The following is an 11,163-nucleotide window of genomic DNA, read 5'->3' on the forward strand; positions in this document are numbered from 1 at the left end:
ACTTTGTTCTGGTAGAGGTATGTAGACAACTTGCCCATGTCAGCAAGACGTACTTTCCCAAGAGTGAAGAAGGTATATCCTTTCCTATTGATTTGGGTGCATGCGAGTGTAAAACCCTTAATCTACAAGTAGATTTGTTTAAGTTTAAATTCCAATTCTATAAGCCCCAGATGAACTTTGATTGCAAAGATTTGTGAGAGAGCATTCAATCTTGAAGCTAGACGATTTTCTGATTCCCCATCTTGAATATTGTGGGGTTGATTGTGTTGATGAACAAGAAATATTGAAAATACCATGGAGCAGGTTTAATTCATCGTAGATTGTTAGTTTTGGTTTGAAGATGGATATAACGAGTGTAAAAGAGGAAGATGATAGCATCTTGGACCTTGTACATGTTAAATATCGACCACTCCCTACACTAAAGATTGATTGGACTCTTCCTGATACTAAGAACTTAGAATTCAATACTTTCCCTATAATAAGGATAAAAAAGTGGTTTGTTGAATATGGAAATGTTGGGATACAGGCTCAAGAAAAGGAGGCTACAAAGACTAGTAAGAAAAGTTAGCCCAATTTTAAGAGTGTTGATAAAAGTGTTAAAATATGTAATGCGGGTATAACCCAAGTTAATGAAAATAAATCAATTCCTAAGAAGAAACTTGCTAGTCCTTTGTTGGTGGCATCTCTTGTTAGGATCACACAATCAAAGACAAAGCGTAAAAGTAAAGGGGTCAAGATAGAAGAAAGGGTGATTGATATTGAATTAGGGGAAGATAATAAGAAGAATGTGTCAGAAGAAGAATAATTCAACAAGATAGATATGAATTATAATTCCCAAGTCCCCATCGACATGGATGATGCTGCAAACTTCTATGTGGTACTAAATATTAGGGATTCAACACCTACCTAACATGTTGTTGCTTCTAGTGCATCACAATCCACCCTAAAAAGGTTGGAGGCGTCTCTGATAAAAAAGAGGAAGTCAACATGTTACTTTATTGATTGATGACATGGTAAGCAAGGACCACCCTTAAACATCACACATTAAGGGAAAAATTAAGATTGTAAAAAATAAGTCAACTTTGACTATTTAACACTTTTAGTCTAGGAATCAAGTTTAGTGTGTGATGTTTAAGCCATCCCTAAGGAAGTGTCTAGGCATGACACCCAAGGCTAGGAGGCTCAAAGCAAGGCCTCTGATGTCGATAGACCCTCGGAGAAGAAGGTTGGTAGTTAAAATTGCTTGGCCGTTAACAACAAAAGAGGTCACGAAGCCTACTGCGAGAGCTTTCAAGATGGAGAAGGTAGACCTCAAGCTCATGAACAAAAAAGTAGACAATCGTCTCTTTAAAGCCACTACAAAAAAGGTATCAAATAGATCCTAAAATGATGAAAAAGATTTCAAAAAGAGTTTAAGGAGTTTCTTAAGGCTATGGAATGGTATATAGATGTCATACACAGACCTTGCCCACATTTCTAAGCCCAAGGACTAAATCCTTTCGACCCTAAATCCATGATAAATCAAAAATTCTTTGATCAAGTACAAAGAGGAAAAATAGTCTTTAATGTGTTTGAAGAGTGGTTGTAGAATATCACCCAACGGGGAAAGAGATACATTGATAAATCCAAAAAAGGTATATAGTGAATTTACATCTGCAATTGTTGAACTAGAAACTCAAGCCTCTATTTGGGACAAGGAGGAGATCAAGTGGGTTAATGTGATAACACAAATACAAGAAGTTCAAAAGTATGGTGTTACAAAGTTATTGACAGAGAAGCCTTCCAAAAATGTGGATGAGTATGTACTTTACACTTGTAGAAGCAACTTTCTAAGGAATAATTTCTCTTAACATTGCCACATACTCAAATCACCCAAGTAAAGCGGAAAGAAAAAGTTGAAAAGTCAAGACAACAATATATTTGCAAAATTGATTCCATTCAAATAAATGTTGAAAACATACATAATGACATTAAGTCGAATCGAAACCTAGGGTCATATGTCATTATTACAAATAAGCACCATAATGTTTCTATTCAAATGTTATTACATTGTCGACCACATGTCGGTTCCAAAAATATACTAATGACATAAAGTTTACACATCAAACATGTGTCAAGGGTATGTTGACCTGCACGTCAAACATAAAGAATCATGAGTACGTCAAATGAGATGATAACCATAAATCAACATATAAACTATTAAAGAATCATGCCATCGGACCTGTGAGTCCATCCGTGTGTAATCTTGTCTCCAAGCCATTGGAACGTTGTCTATTTGCTATTATGAGACGAAAGAGTGGCCCAGGCACTTTTACAACCCAACCACAAAGTAATTAGCTCCCCGAGGTTCATTCTGTAAGAAGAACTCCCTGACCCTAGCACAAGAAGGCTAGCAACTCGGGATAGTTGGATTGGAAGGATCTGGTGCAACCAAGAATTTGTAACTATGCATTTCAAACATATGCATATTGTTTCCATGAGCTTGGCCAAGCATCAAAACTAGTATAATGTAAAAGATTGGCAAGTAGCAAATGAGGGAAACATCACTAGTTTTCCATTAGATGTACCCTCCCCTTAATGCCCACATTTTGCACCCCTCCATTTACACATAATTTAAGGAATATGAAGTAAAGAACGAAATACATCACTCCTTCCATTTATTTATTTATCTTTACATTCAGATTAAAGTTTCCAATTTAAACGAGATTTTATAAGCAAAATGACATCTCTTATCTCATTATTGACCCAACTGGTCTGTAATGTTGATACAACATAGAATAGATCTTACCTTAAATTTATAAACATGAAAACAATCCTTAAATTTACCACTTTTTCTAAAGCGCTATTTTATTTTTAACAGTCAATTTATCGGGAACTAACATGCAAATTAAAGGAGAATTCTACGTTTCTACAAGTTTTCATAATACGGAGGCATAAATTGGAACCAAGTTATTTCATTTGAACAACAAGAGCTCTATTCGAGCACAAGTCCCTGCCTATTATGAAAATGATAAGGAAAAAAAAATAGAATATTCTCTAAAAAAAGAAAAGGGCGAAGATTATTGTAATGGAAATTAAAGATAAAGGTGATATTAAATACTATGAATACATGCTAAAATTTAATGTATATTTAAATTTTAATTCTTCATAAAAGAGGAAATCTACATGTTTAATTACCATAAATTAATGGACTATAGGTGTAGTATAGTTTTTTAATAGGTAAACTTTCATGTTCATAACCTATTTAGATGATGTTTTAGTGTGTGTTATTCAAAACTATCAATTCTATAATAATAACATTTTTGTGAGTTGTGACTTTATTAAATTTAGCACCAAATATAAGGCAGTGTATCAACCAACAAATTTTTACACATTTTAATGAATTCAAGACCTAAAGCCTCCATCCTATCTGATTATCCAAGTGTTTTACCAATAATGTAATTCGAAAGCTATTGTGGGAAGAAAGTAAAATTGAGTTGATGTGCCAAAATTTTACATATAAAGACCATTTATGGCATTACAAAAATATTTGTTCTTAGACTATATTTCTATCATGAATTTCCTACGTAGCAAAAGAATTTTTTTTAACCGAACTAACAATATGACTAATTGTCTTTGTTGCAATATATCCTTGTTAGACTAATGTGACATATTCACTTTTTTCAAAGATTTGTTTTAGATGTACAGGTTTAACTGCTTCAACAAGTCAATCTACATTACCTAGTTATAATCATATAAACATTTTTTGTGAATGACTATCAAGTCTTTCCTTGAACTTGAGTTTGTTGAATGGCCATAGCTTCAAGCACTTTGTTACAATTATCTATGCTATGTGAGTATTCCCTTGTTTTTCTTTACAATTATTTTGTTTGCTAACTTGAAATTTTCTTCATTAAACTTAAAGCAGTTGCAAAGGCCATCCCTTCAAAATCATGAAATAGAAAGAATCATCAAATATAAACAAGACTCATAGAGTATAAAGAAGAATGAATGATTTTATTACATGACTAGGAAAGATTTTGACCAAGTGGTTTCTATCTAGTGAGCTGGTTCAAGCTCCACAGCTATTAGTTGCATTTCAAAGTTTTGTGGAATGACAAAAGAATGATCTCCTTGGGAAGCACACACAAACTAGAGATTATAGGCTAGAAAGCTTTAATTCTATCCAAGGCATTCCCACATCTAAAATAGACATCCACATTGCCTTGCAATTGGAAAAACAATTTTTTATGAAACAAGATACTAGACATTTTTGGCCCTAAAATAATAAAGAGAACAGAGTTGAAGCTAGAGATGCAAACATTAGAAGGGAAATAACCTATAGGCTTATGGGAGAACTCTATTATGTTGTTATTAAGAAAACTTGCCAAGATTTCCTCAATAGATTTCCACCTAATATTGGTATATTGCTTGAGTGGCATGTTTATAACCTTAGGCAGACCTTCATTCCCATTTCTTAACAAATTAAAAATGATTAAATATGTATAAGCACCTTCATGGGGGATGATTGAGCTTAAGCCAGTCATAATTGTTTCAAGAGTAGTAACTTGATTGGGACTGATGCCTATTGTAGTGGTTGTGTTAGATTTGAAATGTAGTTGACACTAAAAGACATGGGATTAGATATATTTGTGTTTAAGGGCAAGTGAAAGAGCCAAATCTGTCAATCCCCCACTTGCAATTACAATGTCCAAGTTTGTTGTTAGATACTGTTAGATATTGTCATTTCATCAAATTCCAAATTGAAGAACATGTATTAGCCTCTGCTTTTAATGCCTACAAAGTGAAATCAGATGTTGGAAGTCACTCTTTTATAGGGATATAGATGAATAGAGAGCAAGTGGTTGGTTTCCAATAATGTACATGTAATAAGAATTGAACTATCATCACTACCCAATAGCTTTGGCAATTTTGGCAGTTTGAAAAGCCTACAATATCTAAGTTGGAATGTTAACCAAAAATATCGAATGTTGCCAGACTCTTGAAAATAACACATACTCTACATCTTGATCTATGCTACTATGATAAACACACTTGGAGCCCTAGTTTAAAGTTCATATGGGATTGCCCCTTGATCCCACAAAGCTCTTTTTTTTAACTGATAAAAGTAATCTATGCTACTGTAATAAACACACTTGGAGCCCTAGGTTAAAGTAGTTCATATGGGACTGCCTCTTGATCCCACAAAGCTCTTTTTTTTTAAGTGATAAAAGTAATAAATATTCCCTTGTGAACTCAATTCAATTCAAATAGAATAAGGAAAACATTAAAAAATCAATTTAAAATAATAAATTACATTAACTACATCAAATTTTACATTTGATGTCACCATATTCTATTCCCATTTTTAACCTTACCAATAATCCACTCAAAGTTCATAGATGACAGTGTTTAGGCCCCATGTGACCATGTTGAGACCCAGCTTATTAGGGCCATATGAAGCATGTTTTGGTACCATTGTCAAATCCCCCTAACGTAATGTTCTACAATGTGAAAAACAATTATACTTGATCAGCTAAGCCCCACAAGACACTTATTGTCTAGCTTGATGTGACCTTGTTGCCTTTAGTATTAGGGTGATTTGGGTGACACTAATAACTATGCACAATGCCTAGGCCCAAAGAAGGCTCATTATCATGATTATTACTCATTCTAGCCTCCTACTTTGCATGACAACAATAATGCCAAAAAAAGCAAGCAATATATTTTTGTTTTAAAAATAATAATGATAAGGCCACTTTACTCTCTTTAACTTGAATAGTTGGGATCCATTAGAGTGTCAAGGTCACTTTGTTAAATATCAATATTATTGTTTGGTTGTTCTAGGATATCCTATCAAACAATAGAGGTAGTAGAAGCTCTAGTTAGATAGCAAGGTATACACTAACAGAGAAAAAATGTGTACAATAATTATCTATTATATCTCGAGTCTTGGTGAAGAATAAGAATAACAATTCTACTTTTGGATAATTTGGGCTACATAAAGAATTTTTAACTCAATTCACCTAAAATCCTACATTTCGTAGCTCAAGGTATGCAAGTTTTTCTTGATTGAGTCCACATATTGCTGCAACAATAGATCTTGAACGCTTGTATTGATTTCTAATGAAGATGGTGCCCCAGAGGCAAGCAAAAGAAGTTATTGTGGCAAATTATGGAGAGATAAAGGTGGAAGTAAAGGATTTACAAAATAAGTGTACCCATGAGGAATCCATTAAAGGGACAATTAAGAGCTTCTTCTGGCATGGGGGTTCTATTTATGATACCTGGTTTAGATATGCATCAAATCAAGTGCACATATCCATACCTCCAATCTAATCAAATGTTATGTTGTGTGTTCATTTTTACTTTGTCTTATGTCCTTTTTCATAGAATTAGGTCGGACAGGGGTCGATATCAATTAAAATGTCCATGTATAATTCCTTAAGTTTGGTAATGCTATCAAAATAGTTGGTTGTGATATCGAAAGTCAAAGGATGTGGTTGGTTGTTGGAGTTCCAATGAGATATTGGAAATAGAATGAATTTATTCCAGAGCAAGATAATGATAATCTAAACACTCGATAAATGTGCATGAGAAATAATAAGTGATGAGAAAAATAGACTAATTATCCATTACCCCAACATTAGACAACAAAAGTGGTTGAAGTGCTACGTTTGACACCCGAAATCTTAAACAGGGGATTTATCCCAAACTTTTGCGCATGGTTGCATAGATTCTAAATTTTGCACATTACAAAAGTAATTTTTACATAATATCACCCAAAAAATCAGTAGGAATCAGGTATTCTTAGGTGTTATACTTAATTTTCAAATGACGAGCATACGTATGCTAAAAGGCTAGAAAAATAAACAAATTGGTGCACCCAAGACAAGGTTTAGACAATAATTTATAAAGTAAAAACTAAGTGCTAGTGCTTTGGATTCTTGGCTTAATTATGAAATAAATTAATGTACACCTTCCATTTGAAAAGGTTATATTATCATTCCACGCTCAACATCAAATACAAAGCTCTATACTGAACAAATTCAATGTCTAGATAACATATATCAATCTATAGATTGGTAGATGTAGACACTAGCATATTGGGTTCCAATCAATTTTCTCTAAAATGCACCCTTCCTAAAAATATTGTTCTGAAGTTAATACATTTGTTTCTCTATTTGCATCTTTAGTATTTCTAGAAAACTATGGGTTGAGATTAAAAAAATTATCTTCCTTCTAGTCATATTGCAAACTTACTATTGAGGCTATTTTACACTAAAGGGGCAAAATAAAAATGAATCGGGAAATAATTAATTATAAGTTAACTAATAGATAATAGGTTTAGTTGATTAGGAACTAAGGTTTTTGTTGATCCTACTTCAATCTCACAATCTTCACTCATAAAAAAAACCAAGAAGGTTTTAATTAAGGGTTGGTTGTGAAAAGAAAAGGAAACATTACTTTAATAGTCTTCACATAAGATTGCCTACCAAGTGCATCAACGATTCCTCTTTACAACACTAAAATCTCAAACAAAATTTGTGTTAATAAATGATATTACTTAGGATGACTGGCTGATCTTCATCATCTTGACCAACAACAAAGGCTACTCATGTGCAAGTTTTGCAGAGAACTCATCTCCTATCAAATGTTATGCATTATTAAAATATTGGTAAAAGTTTCAATACATAGAGTCATCCTAAGAATTTGAATGACATTAAACCTTTAAAATGATTTAAAACAAAAAAAAAATGTTGAAAAGCTCTAATGGAGCCCTAAATTGGATTTTGAAACATCAATCTCTATAGGACAAGGGGCCAGCTTCATCAGTTATGTGGTTTAAGAAATTTCACAAAAACTCAGTCAAATCTTTGGTACTAATAATAGTAAAAGCACTCAATTATTTTTACTGAAATCACCAACCAAAACATAACATTAGTTTTTGTGAGACAAAAGTAATGCAATATAAAGTGATGGTTATCAATCTCTATAGGAGAAGTTTGTGCCTTTTGCATAATTTACGAGTAAGGTCAAAATAGAATTACCAACAAGAATATTGTCTCATCATGTGAGGCACACTCTCAACTACATTGTTAATTTATTTGCACTGTTCCCACGAGGTTCTAGAAATCTTTCTACGCAAGCTTGTCAAAGTAATATTTTAGCATTAGAAAGCAAATTCTTTGAGAAACTTCACCAAAATTTCATGGAAGGAAATTGCATTATACTTACAGTTATAATAAAAGCTAACCTACACAATGCCTCTTCTCTACCTCAACCTCCTCCTACTCCTCTTAATGTACCTATGCACGTACATTGCATATTTGAGGGACCACACAATTTTGGATCAACTTTGTCATGTACTATTCTCTTAACGTCTCTTAAGGTGGTCTGTATTCTGGCACATCCCTACAGAGATCCTACATCAATCTCACTTTTGTTTTTTGCCCACTTGAGGGTTTTGGAGCTTGGGGAATGCAACCTCTCCACCTCTTCCACTAGAGGCCTCTTGGACCTGCAACACACTTTGGAGAAACTCTTTTCCATAATCCTATGGATGCCCTCAGGTATACTTTTGCAAGAAGGATTATGGATATAGAGGATTGCCCTGTATAGACTCAATTGCCCTTTGTATCTTGTGACAGGAACACCATGGTTCTTATGGATAAATATGTGCAATTGCTTCCTGTGGTCGAAATTATGCACTTAAACTGCTTTGCCGAAAACCGCTTTACTTGTTCTTGCATTTATGCTAAGTGGCGAAGCTCAAACTGCTTTTTTGAAAACCGCTTTACTTGTTCTTGCATGTATGCTAAGTGGTGAAGCTCAAACTGCTTTGCCGAAAACTATTTTACTTGTTCTTGCATGTATGCTAAGTAGTGAAGCTCAAACAATGCACGCGAAGATATATTTTTTATGCCAGTTGTAAACCATAGACATCCTATCAAATTTGTTGATTAGAAAATGAAAATACTACCAGCAAAAATGCTTTGAACCAATCATAAAATAAAACAAACAGAATAAAATATAAACTATTATTAATGAAAGGAGGAAGACTATAGATTAATTTTTCTTTCACAGATTTCAAAATAGATTAATAGGAAAAAAGACATGTGAAAACTATAATCTCCTGCCTTAACGACAGGGACTAATAATTTACAAGTAAATTCAACTATCTAAAGTATCATCAATGTTACACTAGTAAGGGGAAATAGCTCTAATATATGGACATACAATCTCAATGGCCAAAATAGAATGACCCAAATGAATCCTTTCAAACTGATCTTCACAAACGAAAGATGATGTTCACCCATCTAAATTTGATTAGAGCCAATGGTTCGAAATAAGGAGTAAATTAAATAGCATTAAGACTTGGGTCAACAAGACATCCATTGGTTTCCAATTTTATAAAAGCCTGGCTAAGGAAATGGAGAATGGGTTTTTTAAGCTAAAATAAAATACAGTCATTTACCTATTAAACTCTGAGCTTAACAGCCCCAATGGAAACACATTAGGAGATAAAACTATTATTTTTGACTGACTCTATCCATCCATCAGCTCCTTACCAAAATCAAATAAAAGGCATAGGATTTTTAGGTCACACGGTTATACCTAGGCTTAGACCCGCTTGGGTAAATTAACTAAAATAAATAGAAATTGTCTAAAATTGACAGCTAAGGAAACACTTCTTTGCATAAAGTGGACTCCTTGAATTTAAAAATGATCTTCATACATGTCGTTCACAACATTACCTAAATAGAAAATACAATTGTTGTTCCTATCAGGGATGGTCAAATATTTTGTATTCCACATTATAAAAATAACTGCAGTTCTTGTTAAATTTAAACATACATAAGCTGTCAATGAAAAATAAGAGAAAAACCTGAATTTGCTTGTGACTGTCACAGTTTTTCTTTCTTGGCTTCCAGAAACCAATCACCTTCGAACTCTTTCTTTTTGCTTTTCCCAAAAATGACTCAATAAAATCATGAAGTCTTCGGCTTTTCCCTACAATCACCGCTCAGCTCTTACAGGTGAATACTGGTTGTTCCTCTGAATTCAATTTCTTTCCAAACTCCTATCACCACACAGAAAAGATCGTTTCTTCTTTTCTTTATCTCCTCAACACCCCTTCTCCATTCGACTACTCTCTCTTTAGAGCCCAAAAACTCCCTCATTACTCCCGTTCCCTCCAATTCTGCTAACAGACATTATGGTGATTAATTGAAAGTCGTCGTTAATAACTCTTCTTCCTCAGATGTAGTAAAGTCACTCCAATTTAGTTAGTGGAGTAATTAAGAACTATTAGTTCAAGTTGTTTCATTTAACGTGATATTATGATATATAAGATTGTTGGCCATGAAACAGTAATGGTTAGGGTGGTTCAAAAGTGCTTAACAAAAGGTATTTTTGAAGCTAAATAATAGTTTATCAGTATAATTGTAAATTGCCATTAGAAACATGCATACTATTTGATGAAAGCATTATATTTAAGTAAAAGTAAGAGTGACAAATTTGGTAGTACAATATTTTTGTATGGGTAGAACTTGTAGGATTTTCCATAAAATTTGAGCAATACAATTATTTGGTGTTTAGTAGTAAATCTTGTGTATGACAAGTCAAAATGACTATTTGTCTCTTTGCTGCAACTAGTGAACCTGTAAAAGAGAAGTAGATAAAAAAAATTTGCAAAAAGAGGGGTAAAAATTTATTAAGACAGAAAGGAATACAAGGAGAGCTCAACAAGGAGCTCGATCCTGAGTAACAAGATCATCAAATTCTTGCACCATCTCAAAGGACAATTGCCTCCTATCCCTAATATTCCAACCTAGATCATGACTAGAAGCCCATTTGGCTAAACAATCAGCAGTTCTATTCCATTCACGAGGAATATACGTGAACCTAATGAACTGAAAAGAGGAAGAGAAGAAAATAATCTGCTTAACAACAGTGGCCAGCTGCCAACTAACATCCTCAAGCTCTTGCGAAGAAAGCATGTTCACCACCACCTAGGAATCAGACTCACAGATAATCTTACTCCATCCCCGCAAGCAACACTGTTCCACAGCATATAAAATAGCCTGAGCTTCCATGAGATTGTTAGTATAATCACCCTTATGAACTGAGAAGAAAAATTTAACATCCCCAGAACTACAACGAGCCACTCCGCCAATACCA

At 33.7% G+C, this 11,163-nt stretch overlaps 1 long non-coding RNA gene across 1 annotated transcript; it reads right to left on the minus strand.

The window, feature by feature from the left end:
- Positions 1 to 1,919: 1,919 nt before the first annotated feature.
- On the minus strand, positions 1,920 to 2,440 carry LOC149539563 (uncharacterized). The gene is made up of 2 exons (XR_016355922.1): positions 2,222 to 2,440; positions 1,920 to 2,129 (listed from the first exon to the last, which is right to left on the minus strand). It is a non-coding gene; the product is annotated as an uncharacterized LOC149539563 (long non-coding RNA).
- Positions 2,441 to 11,163: the final 8,723 nt, after the last annotated feature.

Source organism: Cupressus sempervirens, chromosome 9, assembly GCF_028749045.1.
Source record: "Cupressus sempervirens isolate cs-2001-9-10 chromosome 9, ASM2874904v1, whole genome shotgun sequence".
Lineage (NCBI taxonomy): Eukaryota > Viridiplantae > Streptophyta > Pinopsida > Cupressales > Cupressaceae > Cupressus > Cupressus sempervirens.